The sequence below is a fragment of the Talpa occidentalis genome, unplaced genomic scaffold, assembly GCF_014898055.3.
Source record: "Talpa occidentalis isolate TD23 unplaced genomic scaffold, MPIMG_talOcc4v2.1 talOcc4.5, whole genome shotgun sequence".
Taxonomy (NCBI): Eukaryota; Metazoa; Chordata; class Mammalia; order Eulipotyphla; family Talpidae; genus Talpa; species Talpa occidentalis.
Genome location: NW_023604861.1, coordinates 24,439,129 through 24,459,686, shown reverse-complemented (window position 1 = coordinate 24,459,686; position 20,558 = coordinate 24,439,129). Strand labels below are relative to the sequence as shown.

The 20,558-nt window shown below is 34.1% G+C and overlaps 1 protein-coding gene across 6 annotated transcripts in view; it reads right to left on the bottom strand.

Moving 5' to 3' along the window:
- Positions 1–20,558, bottom strand: part of KLF12 (KLF transcription factor 12) — a 416,573-nt gene that overhangs the window by 122,191 nt on the left and 273,824 nt on the right. The window lies entirely within an intron of this gene.

Here is a 20,558-nt window from a genome sequence, read left to right as displayed (position 1 = left end):
GAGGAGAGGAATACCAAATGCATGTTCACATCTTGTAAACTTTTCCCTAAATCTTAGTCTCATATTTCCAGCATTCTAATCTACCTGAATATCAAAAAGTCATTTCAAACTCAGTCCTATACTTCCTCATGTTTCAATTTGATCAACCATTTTTCTGGTTACTCAGGTTTAAAACTCTCATTCATTTTATTTATTTTCCTCATTAAATCACCTGCCAATTGCCATTATTTTTACCTTAAATTTTATGTGACAACATTTTTCTGACAACAAAATAATGAGATCACACAAAAAATAAAACTACAGAATCTGATGAATATAGATCCAAAAAGTTCAGCATAACCTTAGCATACTGAATTCAACAATAAATTAAAAAGATCATACATTATGACCAACTAGAATTTAGTCCAGAGATGCAAGTATGAGTCAACATCCACAAATCAATGTAATTAGCCACACTGACAGAAGAAAAATATTGTATGATCATATCAATAGATGCAGAAAGCATTTGACTCTAAGATCAAATACAAAACAGATGATGTTGGCTTAAACCATTGCTATTCAACATAATATTGCAAGTCCTATTTAGGGCAATTAGGGAAGAGAAAGGTATCAAAAAAATTCAAACTGGAAAAGAAGAACTAGAACAATCATTATTTTCAGACCACATAATAATATACATAGAAAACCATTAAAAATTTACTAAAAAACTATTGGAAACAATAAATCAGTACAATAAAGTGGCAAACTACAAAATCAATGTACAAAATTTGATTACGTTCTTACAGGAAAACAATGAATTAGAAGAAGTTAAGAAAAAAATCCCATTTACTGTTGCATCAAAAAGAGTTAAATACCCAGGAATAAACATAAAATAGCAGGTGAAAGACCTGTATAATTAAAATACTAGATACTGTCTAAAGAAATAGAAGACACAAGGCAATAGAAAAATATTCTCTATTCTTGGAGTGGAGGAATTAGCATGATAAAATGACCATCTTACCCAATGTAAAATATTCATTCAATTTAAATCCTATCAGAGTTTCAATGGCATTATTCAAAGAAATAGAGCAAGCAATACTAAGATATATATGTAGCCATAAAACTCTTGTAACTGCCAAAACAACCTGGAAAAGAGAATGGAGGTATCAAGCTCTTAGACTTCAAACTATACTACAAAGCTACCATAGTCACAATACAGTATTGAGATAAAAGTAGATAAAGAAATCAATGGGATAGAACTGAAATCTCAGAAATAAATCCATACTTATATGGACAATTAATTTACAACAAAGAACCAACAATATAAAATGGGGAAAGGAAAGTCTCTTCAAGAAACGGGGCTGTACAAACTGGATAGCCATAAGCAAAAGAAAGAAACTAGATTACTCTATAACATTATATACAATAATATGCAAAATGGATCAAACCTGTATATAAGACTTGAAACCATAAAATATATAGAAGAAAACACAAACAGAACAGTTCATGACCTTGGCTTCAGGGATATCTTTGGGGATTAAACTTCAATGGCAACAGAAACAAAAGCCAAAACAAACAAATGAGACTTGATCAAACTAAAAAGCTTCCACACAACTAAGTAAAGTATCATTAAAATGAAAACCAACTCTACCGAAAGGGAGAAAATATTTGCTCATCACTCATCTGAAAAGGGGCTAATGTCCAAGATATACAAAGAACACATACAACTCAGTAGTAAGAAAACAAAGAGCTCAATTAAAAAGTGGGTAGATGAGCTAAATAAACACTTCTCCCAGGATGGCATAGAAATGTTCAACAGGCACTTGAAAAAAAAAAAAATACCCATCATCTCTTCTCATCAGGGAAGTGCAAATCAAAACCACAAGATATCATCTCATACCTGTGAGAATGGTCCATATCAAACCAGAAAAACAAGTGTTGGTGAAGATGTAGTGAAAAACTAACCCTTATGCGGTGTTGGTAGGACTAGAAACTGTGTTTTTCCATGGAAAACAGTGTATCTTCTTGAAGATACACTGTGTATCAGTGTATCACTAACAGTGATACTGTGTAACAGTGTATCACTAACTTGAAAGGATATGTACACTCCTATGTTCACTGCAGTACTACTGACAGTGGTCAAGGTATGGAAACACCCTAAATGTCCGTGGCAGTTAAGCAGATTAAAAAGTTTCTTGTTTACTTCTTGATATCATATCAATTATATTTCCTTATACACAATAAAACACAGTATTTACTGATGAAGATGATGGTAATAAATGCATGTCTCTATTTAAAATGATTCCCAGTTGGCAAAAGGTTCTGCAATATAATTATAAAAGTGCATTTTATGTTTTATTTTAAAATTTTTATTGCATATATTCTAACATTAGCTTTTTTGGGGGGAGTCATAATCATTAAATTTCTATTACTCTGTAAAGTCTTAAATAATAATTTTTTTTAAATAGGCCATGGGATGATATGAAAATGAAAATGTTTATAATTTTTATACACTTTTTAGCCATTAGGTTTAACACAATTTTCTTTCAAAAATGATTTAAAATGATGTTTATGATTTTAAAACATACTTTTCATTTTTTATGCCCTAAGTTACTGTTTGGAACCTGCAATGAGAGAATTCAATCATTTAAAATACAACTTAAAAATTAATATTTGTGAGATTATTGAAACAGCAACTAGGGCTTTATTTATCTAGAGTCATGACTAAACTACCTCTCTTACTTGCAAAATGAAAATGAATTTACAAGACAATTTATAATTGTCTTGTGTTCACTAAAGAATGTCTTCGAGCACAAAAGACTTTTGTGATTAAAAGAGTTCATAAAATTTTCCATTAATAAGTGGGCTTTTTATACTATGCTTGGGAACCTTATATAACCCTCCAGAGTCAGCCAACAGTCCTGAACTCCAGCAGCCCTCTGAGATATCACTACACCACTATTTCCCGTATCTTTCCATTTTGTCAATTCATTATAACTGCTCAAAACCCAAGCCAATCAGCTCCAATTGATTTATTAAAATCCGAATCCACTTTAGTCAGAAATGATTTAAAATACTTAATAATAAAGTAATTTTGTGAGTACATACAGAGAATAATGAGATCACCAAACTCATTTCATCAGTAATGCACACAGGTGATGATTTCAGGCATTAATCCATGGTCTTTTCATTCACTTCTCTTATTTCACTTAGTTGGTCTTTTGCTCTATTTGCATTTTCAGGTTCATGGACTGGGTGGAAATAAATCTTTCAAGAAATAGATTGCGATCTGCTGTAATAATTTTAAGTACCCACTGAATCATGATACTCGTAGGTGTTTCAGATACAAGAATACTTAAGAATAGGCAGAAAATCTACCTTGGACTTCATAGCTTTGCTTCTGCATCAGCTATGCTACATACCGTTAGTAGGCATGAAAATGACTTACCAGGGGGAAGGTTCCTTGCTAGTTTTAATGTAAAACATTTTAAAAAGGAACAACTTGGCAGGTACAACCACTATGGCACTCTTAGAATCATGTGGCTGTTGTTCTTCACCTCTCTTGAAATAGTTGGCTCTCTGGGTCTTATTTTAGATTATATTTAAACCCACAAAGGAAAATAAGTCCTAGTATTTAGGAGTTATTTAATTCATGGTTTAGACATACTATTGGCCCTTGGAATTCTTGAAGCTATATTCTAATATCATCGAAAATCCCATATATATGTATGTACACACATACACACACACACACACACGATTCTACAACTTTCAAGACTGTTCTCTATCTTCATTGACGCTTTTGTCCTCTTAAAATTCTCTTCTCCCTTGACTTCGGGGATGAGTCCTTGTCTCCACCTCCCTCCCCTTAACACATTTCTATCCACTTATATATTTCTTGTGTGCACCTTCAGCTCACATTCTAAAAAATGGTATTACAGTTTCCTCTCTCATTTTATTGGTTAGACACACACCCACAGACAGCCTTTCTGCCCAACAATTCACAAGTGTTATCGTGAGGTCACGGAGAGCACAAAGCACTGTAAGATGGATCCTGAACTGACTCCCAGTGTATGGGGTGCTACCAGGTTCCTTAGCAAAGCATATGCACTGCACAGCAGACTTCTGGGATGCTGGGAAAAGCAGAAACCATAGATGTTAGGTCCATGAAAGCTATGGCGTACTGTGTTAAAAATCATAGAATGAAACTTATCTTTTTGAGGGAAAACGGGGGTGCTGACTCTTGTCTTTCCAGTGCATTGCTTGACACTGTCCTATCCTGGGGATAGGACAAAAAATAACCTATAAATATCTTCAAGCCAAAGAGCCAGTGTGTCTACAATTGTTCGTGCATCAAGGGTTAAAGGACCAGTTGCTCATGTCCTCATTTTATGCCAACTCCAGATAGGAGCCTATACTGGGAGAGGTCACGGAAGGCACCCTAGTCTTCTCTGCTAGCCTAACTTTAACTGGGTTTACACTAACTTCTTGGTTTAGTGAAAAGACACGGTTTCTGAAGAAGTGAAGGGCTATGATGGAGGGTGAAGAGGTCCTGGGATTTTCTAGGCAAATGTCTTGCAGGTTGTGTAGTGCTTAGTCAACAGATTTAGGTGGTAAACAAACACAAAAATTTGCTATTGTTTTCTTTGGATATAGTGATATAAAAAATAAAGCCCAGTGACATTTATGTTTAGATAATTCTACAATGTCTCATACTCTAATAGTACACATTCTGAATATCTTCTATCCGATTTCCTTAACCAAAGGTCCAGTGTTAATTCAGCATTGGGTACTGGCTGTCCTTGAGGCCAAGCAGACATTTGAGAGGTCTGGATGGCTCATTACAAGGAATGGAGGTTCATAGCTAATGTACGAGATTTTCCTATGTTCCCCCACATATGTGTACACTACCAAATAGGTTGTTAGGGACCAAATCAACTCTTCAGTATTTCTATTCCTGTTTCTCTTTCATCAGCCCAAATTATGAAAATTGATTCTTTCCATTATCCTTTACATGCAACCATCCTTGATGTAAAAGAAAATATAGTTCTTTAACATATGGTGTTTGCTATCTCACAAACTTGCTCATGAAACTGAAATATTATTTAAAGCTTTTTCCTCGTGTCATGTCATTTTAAGAAATTCCAAACTACCCTACAATTTTTTGTTGTCAATAATCTTTGTCATTCTTTAATTCTTTTGTAGTTAAGCTTTTGAGATTTCCTTTACGACTCATGTTTGACAATATCACTACTGTGTCTACCTACTTTTTCTCCTACATGGTTAAAAGAACTCACCATTTATGGTATTTCCTTCAGAACACTTAAAAAAGTGGAGTATTATAGAATTGGTTCTGTATTTTTTCCTTTTCTATAGCATCCTGGTGGCTCTCCATCCCATGCCACTTCTTTTGCTCTAACTATATTTACATCAATGAACAACAACCAAGACAGGTTTATTTTTATTAAAAATTATATACAATGACATCTTATTCAACAATTTGCTTATTTTCATTAAGTATTACATTTGAGATTTATTTATACTATTTTACTTTTGTAGAGTATTCCAATATCTAAATGGACCACTATTATCTATTCTCATGGTGATAGAAAATTAAGTGGTTCATAACGTTCATTGCTACAAATGCTTCTGCAGGTGTCCTCACTGTATTTATCCAGGAACACATTTAAGGGGTATGCACATCATCAATTTTAGTATGTATTGTCAAACTGTTCTCCAAATTGGCTAAATAGTCAGCTAACACTCACACTGATGTATGAACATTCCATTTCCCCATACTATTAAAATAAGACATATCATACTGCTACTAGATTTTTAATTTTTTCTAAAATCATTTTCTGTACCTATTCACAAGAAGGATTTAGCATGCTACCACTAAACAATGAAAGTCCCACCTACTCCCTGTTCTTTTTCATTATATGCCTGAGTTTTAGTTCATGTTTTGCTGTCAAGATTTAATTAAAATTTATCTTATATAGATATTTATATTTAAAAATGAGTCTTAAGATTACCTTCATTTTCAGGTTCTTTTTTCTTCTTTCAAAATTAGGTGATAAACTCAGTACTATGTATGAAACTTTTTTTATATTACTTTTAAATTTAATTTAGCTGATAACAGAATTCTAGGACATCTCAGTCTTTTGAAGAGACTACTGCATTGCTTTCTAGAATTTTTTGTTGTCAACAATCTTTGTCATTCTTTAATTCTTTTGTAGTTAAGCTTTTGAGATTTCCTTTATGACTCATGTTTGACAATATCACTGCTGTGTCTAGATGTGGTTTTATTTTTACTGACTTGTCTGTCCATATTCTAAGATTCATGACTTCCCTTAATTTACAAAATTCCTGGGTATTTCTCTGAACATAGCTTCTATGACTATTATATTCTGTCTATTATCTTATAGAAATCCTTTGAGATAAATTTGGAAACACTTCAATTCACATCTTTTGACTTCTTTCATGTATTTCAACTTTTCCTGTTTGCATTGTTTTCTGAGCAAAATTCCTGGTATCATCTTTCAACTCATATTCTCTTGTTGAACTTTCTTGACATGTGCCTGTTGCCCAAACAAGAAATATCCTAGATTTATTTTTCTCTTCATCACTGACATCCATTTGAACAATAAGCTCAACCCATTAATTTCTAGTTATACCACCGATACACAGGCCTTTAGGAATTCTCACCTGGATTTCTTAAAAATAGCCTCCTAATTTTTGTACCTTTCCTCTATTTTCACTACAATCAGCCCGGCATACAGATGTTTGAAAGCTACCATAATACCCACCTACTTACAAGCTTTCCTGTGTCTCCCTATATCACTAGGAAACACTGACTTCTTAGTTTGGCACATAAGGCCTGTGGTAACCAGATCCACGAATACCCATGAAGCCTCACAGCCTTCTCATACACTCCCTTCATTTGAACCATACTAGCATATCTACTTGTATCATCTACCTGTCTTTCAGGAGACACCATGCTCTTTCAACCTCCTAGGATTTAGTATCCTTTTTTTTTTTTTAAAGTGCCTTTCATTCTTCATACCTACATGGATAATGCAAGTAACACATTCTTCTAAGAAACACTCTTCTCCTGAAGGCAAACACACACTTCCCAACCCCTGAGCCAAGTGCTCCTTCCTTTGGGATCTCTCTCTGTGGGTCTACACTGACATGCATTACACAACTCTACTCATTATAGCTTTTCTTTACGCACTTGACCCTGAGCTTCTTGTGGGCACTGTCTGTGCAATGCACATATAGCTAAATCATAACTGTGTGTCAATCAAATGAGTAAGTAAATAGAAAGGAATGTACTGGACCATTACGAGGTAAGCCAAAATGTTATATGAATGGAGATTTCTCACAAAATTTAATTCGATCTTATTAAAATAAGCAAGCAAGAAAATAAACGTGTGCTATAATCATGTCATTCATTCAAGTAATAATAAATATGACTTTTTTTCCCCATTTAATTGGCACAACACGGAATAAAATTTGCTAAGGTTTATAACAAATTAACTAATTTCATTTAGTTTATAAAGTACAACAAGATCTAAGTGTTACCACTTGTTAATATGACTATATCTAATTACATATATGTGTATATATGGGTGTGTTCACATATATATTTAGAAGTATTTATATTTATATGCATGGGGAAGGGATTTATATTTATATGAATGCACGAAAATACCACCTACACATGCCATGATACCAATCAACTTTGGACAGCAGACAACCTACTTTTCCTCTCTGATTAACTTAATAAAATAGTAAAAGAACTACAAAATAGTGGAAAGGATACTATATGAGACACTGAAGAAAAACAAACAAGCTCGTCCTTAAGCATATTCTAACATATTCAGATACCAGAATGTCACTGCATCATGAATTTGACAAGCATGCAAGGTCTCTCCAAATAAGCTTACCTCCCGACTGAATGATAACAACAGAGCTGATATTCCTTATATGTTTGCCAGAATCGGGTATGTAATAACTAATATTATCAAGTAGATTTAGTCTATGTTGGCTCATGCTTGCTATCTTTAAGGACTATTTGTTATTCTCACTGTTTATCATGCTGAAAAGTATAGAACACAGTACTGAAACACAGCTGTAAGCCCTTCAGTGGCTTATAAACTGTGAAAGTTGCAAACTCCCACTTAAATCAGATTATATAAAATTACACGGTTGAAACTAATTCAAGTTATAGTTGAAAGGGGATTTAGTTTTAAGTATGAGGGACTTATTATGATGATTAACATACAAAATGATCACCACTGGTCAAGAAAGGAAAGAAATGGATGTTAATAGTTGTCTTATTTGCAGGGTGGATAATGAGATCATAAAACACATAATTGGAGGTTATACTATTTTGATTACTGTAGATTATACCAATGGGCACAACAATGCCACTAAGCAGTACATCAACAGCTAGTGCTCATTTGTTACATGATAAATGGATTGTGGTCCATTATAACCATGACATTGAGAACATGCACGAAAATACCACCTACACATGTCATGATACTCATCAACTTTGGACAGCAGACAATCTACTTTCCTCCCTGATTAACTTAATAAAATAGTAAGAGAACTACAAAAAGTGGAAAGGATACTATATGAGATGCTGAAGAAAAACAAACAAAAACTGGAAAATGACAGATCTTAGTACAAAGTTATTTTCTGTAACCAAATACACATTTTATGGAATTTGTTTTCCAATTTTGAAGAAGGCATTTCTGAACATCTGCTATATAAGCTAGGATAATTCTAAAACTGTAATGTTATAATGATTATTCGCTATTAGCTAGTGCTCAGAATTTTATTGAACTCATTAATCTAAGAAAAATAAATATAATTATAACAGTAATAATAAATGCTGGCTGTATTTTCATTTTGTGGTTTTCCCTTGTGTTTTTCTGAAACTAATCATTACCAGAATAAAACAAGATACAACAGGCATGTCTGTTTTGTGCATGTCCATCTAACCAATTCTCTGCTCAAGAGTGCTTGAGGCAGGGACCAGATATGTCTAAAAATGACACAGATGTCTATCTCTGAAACCCAGTGAACCACACTTTGACAAAATTCCCTGGACCTAGAAATGTTAACCTATAACTTGAGGCTACTGAGGATGTTGTTTTTAATGCTACTCGATGTTGAAGAAATGGAAATACATAGTATATACCATGAAGTCAATGTTTAGAAACAAAGAATTACTTCATGCAACATGTACATATTATATAAGAAATCTACTGTACATCTAGGTGTCATATACAATAAATTTCAAAACGCGACAAAAGGTAAAATGACATAAAAATGCAATATACTAATTTGAGGAAATATGTAATTAGGCTATTTAATATTGACACATTCTCTAGAAAACTAAAGGATAGCCTTTTCAAGCACCAAGCTGAAGTATAGTAAGTGGCTTGTGTATTAAAAAGTGTTAATTTTATTTAAAGCTACACTACTATTAGGCTGTGGTTTTATAAGGCACAGATGTCATACAAGTCTCAGTTTTCTTATCTGTGAGAGACGGGCAATAATATTTATTCACTGATTATTTTAAGACTGAAAGATAATGTATGCAAAATACAAAGAACATACAGGTATTCAATGCAGGTTAATTATTTAAATGATTTTTAATAAATATCTTCATAAGATTTATTACATACTTTGTTGCTTAATTCAAATAGACTGACTATAATTTAACCTGTCTTTCATTACTAATGGTCATTATTTCAAAAGCAATTATTATGCTGTAATAAAGTATTATCTCCAAGGACTAAAGAGCTGTGTAAGCCTATTTACTCCAATCCCAAACGGCCTTACTGTGATTTTTCCAAGTTCTTATTTTAATAATAATTTTGACACCTTCTTTGTTGGCAGCCACTTTTGCCCTTTAGTGTACCTACAGAAAAAGGCAGTTTCCTAATTTGGGTGGGGGGTTAATACTCAAGAATCTCAGGGGGGTATCTAGCATCTGTAGATTGCTAATGCAGTCACTAGATTTTCTTTTACTAAGTAAAACTACAATATTGAAATGCTACAATTTTTTGTGGCTATTGGGAATACATAAAATACCTGTCGAGATAACATTTTATGGATCCCAAATGATAAACATAAACATGGAAAAATAATATTCTCATCCATTTTACCTTTTCCATTTTTCATTCACTCTTTTCTCTCTATTCACAACTGGAAAATCATATTCACAAAGATTCCAAGGAGTATGTCTACACTATGAGTTAGCAGGTTTTCTCTTTCAGAGAAGGATCTCAGATACTCTCCTTTAAGTAATTCACAGTATGTGTCACACATGCAATATATGTTTTCTGTCCTATGCGACAGATGTTTGGTGCCTTATAGCTTATATGCAATTCAGTAAAACTATATTTCACCCTCACCACCCGCTCTTTTCCGGTGGAATATTTCTACTTTCTCAAAGTAGCAGCACCTTATGCTTCTTACCTTTCACCTCAAATGCCACCCATTTGATCTTCATTTTAACATATACCTTCCTCCAGGGTTTAATTCATGTTCTTTGGGGATTTGCAGCCTGGTGCTTTAGAAGGTTTCCTCTGTTTTAAAGGGCTCTGTGTTTACAGAAGACTGACTTAAAACATCTACTCCTTTGGTCATACATTGATGTCTAGGGAGCCCTTGGATTTAACACAACAAGATTAAAAAAATGCAATCACATAAATTACAAATCCTTGTAAACACATAAAGATTTGAAACAATTCAGACAAAGCTGTTTTTGACTTCTGCTTGGGTTTGCTTAATATACCTTGAAGATTAGAGATTTGAAGGAGGAAACCAAATCTTTGTTTTATGGCTGCAAGAAATGGACCCACCGTGGTAAAGATGTCATTTATTCTTTCTCACAAAGAGACATGCACTGCACAGTGCAAATAAAAGAAGCATTTTCCTTCTATTTAGGGTTTGTTAGATGAAATTTATGTTTTTAAGATGCAGTGCAAATACCAAAAACTGATTGTACTGTTATCAGCTTTTAAATCAAAACAGCTTGCTAGCTGGTAAGGACAGGAGAACTGGTCGATTTATTTCATAAAACTTTATGTACAAAGAGACAGTGTCTATGAGCTTAATGGAGAGAATATAGAGTCTGGAGGGGTAATTTTTATTACAATTTATAGTGGGATTATCCATACTCCACAGTTTTTAGATTTTATTGAGATTTTATGGTACTATGATGCTGACACAGTTAACTGCAGTGGGGCAGGAGGTGTAATTTGTTTTACTCTGACTGGGAAGTGAAATTGGCATTACTATTATATATGAGAAACCCAGTAGACTCTATTAATTACCTGGCCCCAATCAAAGTCATTTATCCTAGTTTCACAGGCAAAACATTTTACCTATGAGTAAAAGAATAAATAAGAACTGACTATAGTTTTCATATAGCAGTGTCTTTTCAGTAAGACTGTTTGGAATCCATAACAATATTTTTCATCCACAGGGGTTCAATTCCATAAATTATTAAAACTTAAATCATATCAAACATCCATAATGTGCCACCAAATATTATTTTTAATATTATTACTACGAAATAAAACAAACCAAAACAGCATACTCAAGAACACTAAAGAATTATTTGAGGGCCTGATGACATAAAATAGTAAAAGCTTTTGGGAATATTTTTCACTTATTCTGGAAACATCATTTACTGTGACAATGGTTAAGTAAGGAGGCAAAGATATCACTATAGTGCAATACAATTATATGCTATAGGTTAAATTATCCTATGGTATATGTTAATATATTTGAGTGAAATACATTAAACCAAGAGAAGATATTACATATATATTGGAAAGTTCATATACAGATGAAAATAGTGTTTTGTAATTTATCATACACCTTTTTAGAAAAGATGGTAAATAAACCAGATTATTTTTGCAGAGGGGAAAAAAGGCCTTCCAGGACAAGAAACTACATGGAAAAGACAAGAGTTGTTATCATGAAAAGCCATGGAAATGGTGTCAAAGGAGGACAGGATACATATGTGGTGGAGTGGCAACAGATTGTGGTGAAAGGGTGGTAGGAATCAGACTCTGAGGATCCCTGCTGGTTATCACTTGTTCTTGCTTTGTTTACTTCATCTTAGGAAAGTTCCTTTTCTGGCCAGGGTTTAGAATGGTCTAACAACACTGACACAGAATTCCTAAGCATCTAATCCAAAACATTGCACCTGCAGCAAGCTACAATAATTCATTCATCTCTTCTTTCAATAAATATTAAATGAGCATTTACTAGTGTCAGACACAATGCAATGTTTTTGGAAAAGAGTAGCTAATGAGGCTTAGGTGAACTTTGGGAGACCCCAAACTATTTTATCCTAAGAATGAAGATTTATAACAATACATACCATGTAATATAAGCAACTACCATTTTTGTCAACCATGGAACTTAATTTTATTATAAGTCATCCCAGTCCTGCTAAATATATTTCTCTTTCTTTCTAGAGAACTGAGAAATCAATTTATGTTATGGGATTATCTTTCTAATTCTACTCTATAAGTCCCTATCTATTTTTTTTAATATTTTATTTTATATAATTCTTACATCATTTTTCATCTTTGTACAATGTATGCATTTCATTTTGGTTATATTCCCCATACAATTGCACCTCCCCCTTATTTTGACTCTAGTTCTTCCTCTCCCTGCCCCTCCCTATCCCCCCCCCCCCGTAGTGTATCTCTGGTTTATAGTTGCTTGTTGATTTTGATTATTACTTTGCATTGATTAGTCTTTTTCCTGGTCTCTTATTTAGGTTTTCTAAATTCCTGCTATGAGTGAGACCATCCGGTATTTTTCTTTTTCTTCCTGACTTATTTCGCTGAGCATGATCCCTTCTAGCTCCATCCATGTTGCTGCAAACTGCATGTGTTTATCTTTTTTGAATATTCCATGGTGTATATGTACCACATCTTCTTGATCTAGTCATCTATTTTTGGGCATTTGGGTTGTTTCCATATCTTAGTTATTGTAAATAGTGCTGCTATAAACATAGGGATGCAGGTGCCCATTGGAATTACTGTTTCTGTATCATTTGGGTAAATAACCTAGGAGTGGAATTGCTGGATCATATGGAAGCTCTATGTATAGTAGTTCAAGAAATCTCCACATAGCTCTCCATAATGGGTGGACCAGTTTGCACTCCCACCAGCAGTGCAGGAGAGTTCCTTTTTCTCCACAACCTCACCAACATTTGTTGTTGCTAGTTTTTTTAATATGTGCCATTCTCACTGGTGTAAGATGGTATCTCATTGTAATTTTGATTTGCATTTCCCTGATAACAAGTGATGTTGAACATTTTTTCATATGCCTGTTGGCCATTTGCATTTCTTCTTCAGAGAAGTTTCTTTTTAGCTCTTCTGCCCATTTTTTGTAAGTCCCTATCTATTGACAAGTCAGTTATTCTGATGAATTTTCCAAGGGTTACTCCCAATTACCCAGCTTCACCAAATTCAGCTTTTGTCTTCCCATGACATAACTCTCCATTTTTCATTTATATTTTTCTCTATGATGATGCGCAACAAACATATTAATCAGTAGTGCACAAGTTGCATAATTGTGCTTATTCAACATCATATTTCCCTAAAAAACACAATCCATAATTACAAAAAAAAAATCACAGCACAGGTACACAAAAATTAGTGGTATGTCAGTTAAAGAGAAGTCAAATACAAATGGACAAGATGTGAAGAAGGAAACATGGGTAGAAGTAACTCTATACTTCCTCATCCTAGGACAATTTAGGTGTTTTTATTTACTTTCCTATATTTGAGCTCTAGAAATAAAGTAGATACAAAGTAGGTAACTTAGGTTTCAAATTCAGGCTCACAGTTTACTCAAAAGGGGCAATTCACTACACTGGCTTATAGTTCCTCTCCCACTATTGCATGGTTTTAAAATTCAACCACTAGATGGCAGTACAAAGACCATCATTTTTAATAAGATTGCTTAGGTCCATAATACATCATCTCTGAGATAGGTAATTTGGTGAGATGTGGAAGAGAAAGAAGAGTCAAGAGTCAGAAAAAAGTAGACTGGTGAGGGGTGGAAGGAGGGAGAAATGGATAACTAGGGGAAGGAAAAGGCAGTGAGGGGACAGAGAAAAGAAGGCAGAGCCAACGAAGGTATTTTGAGAAAGGAGAAGAGAGAAGGGCTTGAATTAAAGGTTACAGAACTCCACTGTAGTCTCTTAAGTATTTTGGGGCAATAATCACAATAATAAAGACATATTTCAACGTAAGTTATCTCTCAATCTCACACACACACACACACACACACACACACACACATACACGGTACCATATCTGCATGCATGTCAATAGGTTGCCAAACAAACATTTTATGATATAATCCCTACTTAAGTGGTACTCTTAGATATTTTTAATCTACTCCATTCTATTCAATTTGCTTCTTGCTAATTATGAGCTACTAAACTGATTTCAGGATTTACTAAAAGGAAAATAACATGTTGTATAATATTGCTTTAGAAAATGGTAAACTATAGCTGCCTTTTAAGAAGACTTATTTAAAAATTTGTCACAGTTGGGAGTAGGAGACATTCCTGGTCATATAATTGGTCTATAAAACATTTGTTGAATAAATGAACTAATTAATAGGAAAGATGTGAAGCCACCTGGTCATGAAACACACACACAACTGGCTGATGTTCAAAGCAGTATTTCCTGCACATAAAAGTGGCTGAAGAAAATCTCAGGTATGTGATTATTTCTTGGTAAATTGGTAACTCTTATTTATTAATAGACAAATATAAATTTATTCTTTCCTAAAGAACACAAAGGAGAATGCCAGTTAATCAAAGTCTCCATTAACAACAGAAAAGAAAGAGAAAGAGCTCAGAAAATAGTGACATAGTTTGGTATAGAGAAAGAATTACTATTGAGGGAATTAAAAAACAAACAAAACTAGGAACAGAAACCACAGCCAGGGAGTTGTAAATAATTAAAAAGCCAATTTAAAATAGTGCCAGCCAGGATTTTAAGACCAAGTTTCCCTCTTGGATCTTATACACTTCCTTTTTTTCATTCATTTCTACTCAGTCTTAAGAGTCACTGGGTAAAATGCCCATATGCTAAATATATACATTGGGGTATATGTATATCCAGGCTGATGCCTGAAGGTTTCTTATAACTCTTTATGTTCAAACATCAAAATAATTCCATAAATACCTGCAATCTAATATGTAAAATATTAATTTCCTTGTAGCATAACAGCACCTGTACTGTTTGAAATTAGCTTTACATATAAATAGAACATTTATTTCAGGATAGAAAAACTCATTTTTAAAAAAATGAATCTATAAAGTTAATGAAGGATATTTCAAAATTCAAATATGTAATGTTCAATGTATTAAATATCAGAGAAGGGCCTCCCCTGGTGGCACAGGCAGTTGAGCGCTGCGCTGCGAAGTTGTCCGCAGCCTCTGCAGCGCCTGTTCGATCCCGGGCAGCCCGCGAGGGTCCCACATGGTGAAGCAGACCTCTCCTGTCTCACCTGCTGCTCCCCTCAGCAGTGTGTTTTGGTCCATCTGCCTGTTCTGTTCCTCACTCTGTCTCTGGTGAATCCTCTCACCCTCCCACGCATCTGGCCTGTACCCCAGTTCTTGTATAAATAAATAAATAAATCTTTAAAAATAAATAAACAAATAAATAAATAAATATCAGAGAAAACTGTTTCAAGTGTGATAACAATGAATGTAGAAACTATGTAAGAATACTATATTGGTAAAATATCACATTTAACCATGTATTTATTTAAACATACATTATATCTTTTTATTATAGGAAAAACTGTCTTAACAACTTAAAATAGTGTGATAGCTATAACTTTGTAGTAGAATGAGTACCAAGTTCATTTTGCTAAACTCTTGCCTTAGTTATTCTATTTAATAAATGGCTGTGTCTCTTGTATAGATCCTCACTTTAATAAAATCTGAGTGAAGTATCATCTCTCAATTAATTAGATCCTCTCTTACATTCATACTTACTCCCTTTTCTCTTTATTCACCTTTTGTACTTTTATGTGCTTTAAGTGTGTGTGTGTTGGGGGGGAGCCAATTAAACTCATTCTTTGATATTTTTGACTTACAAGGAGTTTACCAAGATTTCTCTCTTTGCTAATTCTCTTAGAATGATATAATCTGTCTCCTCTCAGAGGCAGTTATTATCATCACGATTTAGAATAGCCCAGCTAATGCCAAATGAAGAAGAATTGACAGACAGTAGGTATTTCAGATTAATCAAGAGTATAATAACCAATTTTTGGGTGGAGTCTAGTCAATGACTTCTATATGCCCAGAAGTGGAAAAAAATGCAGATAAAGTTCTAGGCCATGTAGAAAATCAGATAAAAACAAATAAAAATGGCCAATATAATTGTATAAAATAGAATGTTCTGAACTATTTAAAATTCTGTTTTTCATAAACTTTGCCTCACTATTTAACAGGTCCCTGACTTTGTTTTCTTATGATAATAATCAAGTCCTATCAAAGTCTATATTTAAGAATAAAAAAAAAAAAGTCAAGACACTCCTGGTCCCACTTCCCAGTAAGCAACATTAACAGACACAGAACATTAATAACATTCTTTCACAAGAAATTCAAATACCAAATTAAAATATGAATCTATACCAAGTAGTTCTCATACTCAAGCATCAGTAGAACAAATTCAGCAAAGAAAGCTCTGATAGTTCAATAATTCAAGAAATAAAGGCTACCATACACACAAAGGATAGTTCAGCTGCCCCAAACTATTCTGGTCCTATGGATAGATGATACCAGGATTCCACTGCATGCGGAGTTGTAAGAGGACAGTCAGTCGTGTGTAAGATAGCTAGATGGAGCAAGCCTGTGATAAAATAAAGCATGACCTGAAATAAGACATTGTTAATAGCAACAAGAAGGAGAGCTGACAACAGAAGCATACTGGTGAAACAAAGAGATTTGAAATGAGTTTCTTGGAAGCAAAACTACAGTTGCATTCTATGGTCAACCCCCAAACCAGCTTTGCAGCAATCACTGCAAAGGCCATATTTCCCTTCACAAAAATAAATGCCACAGGACTAAAAATACACTTGTGGCTTCTTCCTGTAGGCTGCTGAGAAAAGCAACAGCCTGTAGGAAGAAAATGGGGTGTGAGTATTTCAAACTTGCCCACGGCCACATCCTTTGAAACTCCTGAATGAGTGCTATGAAATTAAGGTATATTTTTGGAGGATTCTTCACTTCATCTAAATATAATGAGGAAACAACACTCCTTTAAGAGATGACCAAAGAAATTACATGCCCTAATGGGGTTGGTTCCTTAACAGCTCTAACCAGGCATTTTGGGGGCAAAGTACTTTGTACTGCAGGATTTAATTGCATAATTGCTCTAAGTCAGGAACAATACCCATATGACCTAGAATAAGTTATTTTTCAAGTATGACACCATTACAAGAAAGTATAAGGCAATAAATGTTTTATAAAATTCTGGTAGAGTGGGCTACTGAAATTGCCCACTTGAAATTGGGCTATTTGAAATCTAGGCAATTGTTACATGACAGTCACAGAGCTATTTGCTGGGTTATGGGCGACTAGGAAGAGGGCAATAATGGGGCATGGAAAAGAAATAACAGACCATGTACATAAGCTAAAAATAAGTGGGGCAGTGGTTAAGGAAGAAAACCTGATTGCCACCAGGTTTGAGCCTCCTTCCTGGGCATCAAGGTGATAAATCTGTTCCTCTAGCTACATGGAAAAGGACCAGTTTAGGTATGGGAGAGAGGAGATAAGCCTATTTATTTAGTTTTTTATTTGTATTTTCCCAGGCTGGTTATGGGATTGTGTTTTAAGTATTCTGAATTTTCTAAAATATAATCTCAATACTCAGAGATTAAAATATGTCTTAAATTACAAGTGCAAATTATTTTGAGTTTATGTATTATTTTGAATTATTCTATATATTCCACTTGGTGATGAATGAGAAATGTCTGGTCTTACATTTGTATTAACCCAAGTATCACTTTTATAATTCTCAGTTATCCAAGGTTTACTTAACTTTTACTTATCTGCTTTTCCTTGTCAATCCAAGATTATCTTCTGTTTGTGCATTTCCTTTCATTTTCTACTTTATCTTTTTTCCTAAAAACACCCATCTAAAAAAGTGACTTTAGAATTCAGAGTAATTACTGCAAGATGTAGGTTACTTTCACAGTAAAAGAACAAGCAATGCAATTAAGGACTTTGCTTCTATAATTTTTCCCTTTCCAGAATTATCCATTTTCAATTCTCTACTGAATTTCTCTTAACAGCATACAAATAAGCTATACTAACACCCTCTGTTAATAAAATCTCTCCTTTGAGAACCTAAATGCATCTCAAGCTATCATTTCATTTCTCTACTTTACTTTGCAGTAATACTGTAAGGAGTTGTGTAGACTACCTTTCTTCACCTTCCATTTGAATATAAACTGCACCCAGTCCTTTCCCTACACCTCTCCAATGCCATAAGACTTGGCAGTGTCACCAAGAAACTCTCATCAAATGCACAACAGTCAGTCTTCCTTTTATTTGACTACATGGCAGCATTTGATTCAACTGATGATGACCTTTTTAAAACACCCTCTCCTTGCGATCTCCTTAACATTAACTCTCTTACCTCACTAGCACAGCAGAAGGAAGGTAGGAGACTCCTAAGCATCCCCATTCTTGCATTGAAGGGGTAATGAACCAGGAACAACTTTGCTTGTCATCTGTTATGACCTTTTATGCTTTTGTGCCACTAAATAACCGTTAAAAAATGCAAAAGACAAACTCCTGAAAATCTACCAAAAACTTCCATAGGCTGGACTGAAATTTTTTTAGGAGGGCAAATAATCTCTTTCAGGTCCTATGCATAAATAATATGTCTCACGTTCAACAATATCAAAAAGGCCAGGCCAGTCCACTGGCTATTCCGGCGACATAGAAAGCACTCCCACTCAGCACCACCACTTTGGGGGTCAAACTCTCACTGTGTCCTTTTGGTGTAATAGGAAAATGTCTTTTTCTGAGAGACCTTTGAAAGCCCCCCTTCCACAACTCTAGGTAAAAATATTAATTCAAGGCTGGACTGAAATTCAGTGTCCTAACTAACAACTTGCCATTCCTTTAGACCAATGGTTTATAAAGACTTGGCTGAAGTTCTATCCTCATTAAATTAGAAAGCATTTTCCCATCACTGTGTGTCAGTGAAGCATGCCCACATGGAACTTTCATCCAACCACATGCCCAAATCCTAACCATCCTTCTGAACATCTTAGTAAAACATCTCTTCCAACCATGTATAACACCCTCCCTCCATGAAATTACTTTTGTCAATTACTTCATTCTCTGCTATTGTAATTAAAGCCTCTCCCCTGGGCAAATCCATGGCTTGTCTATGTTTTAATCCAACTCTGTTCACAATTATCAGTTAATTGTGTGATCTTCTTATTTCATGTCATTATCTCCCAGTAGTTATAAGTATTCTGAGATAGAAACAGCATCTGTCTTGTTTCACATTGGATCCCTGGTGACCATAAAATGCCTGATATATGATAGATGTTCAACAAATACTTGAATGGGCAAATGACTCACTTCACATAATAAGCTACCTTAGACATGAATGTGGACAGTCACAATCTTTTGTGTAATGTGACATATGAGGTAATCTATTCCTCTACTAGAGACCAGATGTTATACCAACTTTAAAAGTCACTAGCTAGTGCAATCATTTACATTTATGAGTTAGTTTTGTATTTTTATTATTAGCATTTTGAAAATTCAACTTCTCTATCATATTTCTTCTTGCTCAGACATACAAGTCCTAGGTGGAAATGGAATAGAGACACCCTTTATCCCTCAGCCATTTTACTGCTGGCTCAGTGCCCAGCCACATACGTGCAAAAATAAAGACTTGAGGAATTACTAAAATACCCTTTCCTTTATTCATCCAATAAGGTAGGCAGGCCTCCTCCACTAGACACTTTTACCATCATCTAAGTAATCAATTAAATGATAAAGTAACTTATAAAATGCTATAGCAATATTTGTAGAATATGGTGATTGTAAAAACTTAATACAAACTAATAAAAATAGAAAATACGGGCTGTTTCCAGACAATTTTTTATACCAACCTCTCATGCTTTATAAGTTGTTACAATAACAACTTTATTTATAGATGTATTTTTTTTTCAGGTAACATTGGTTTACAATACTATCTATGATTCAGAAGTACAGGTTCACACTTCTTCAGATGTTATGTGTAGTAACAATTTGGAGAAGAACTTCCACATCAAATTCTTGGGCAGTTTTTCATTTTTTAGATTAAATAGGTTCTGTTTCCAGACTCAACTTTTATAAGACAAAAAAAAAAATTTCTGGAACATTATCGTATTAGGTATTTTGGCAAGATATAATAAAAATAAATAATTGTAAGAAATACTGAGTTGATGATTGCTAGATATTTACCCATAAGCTCTTATGCAATCTTACCAAT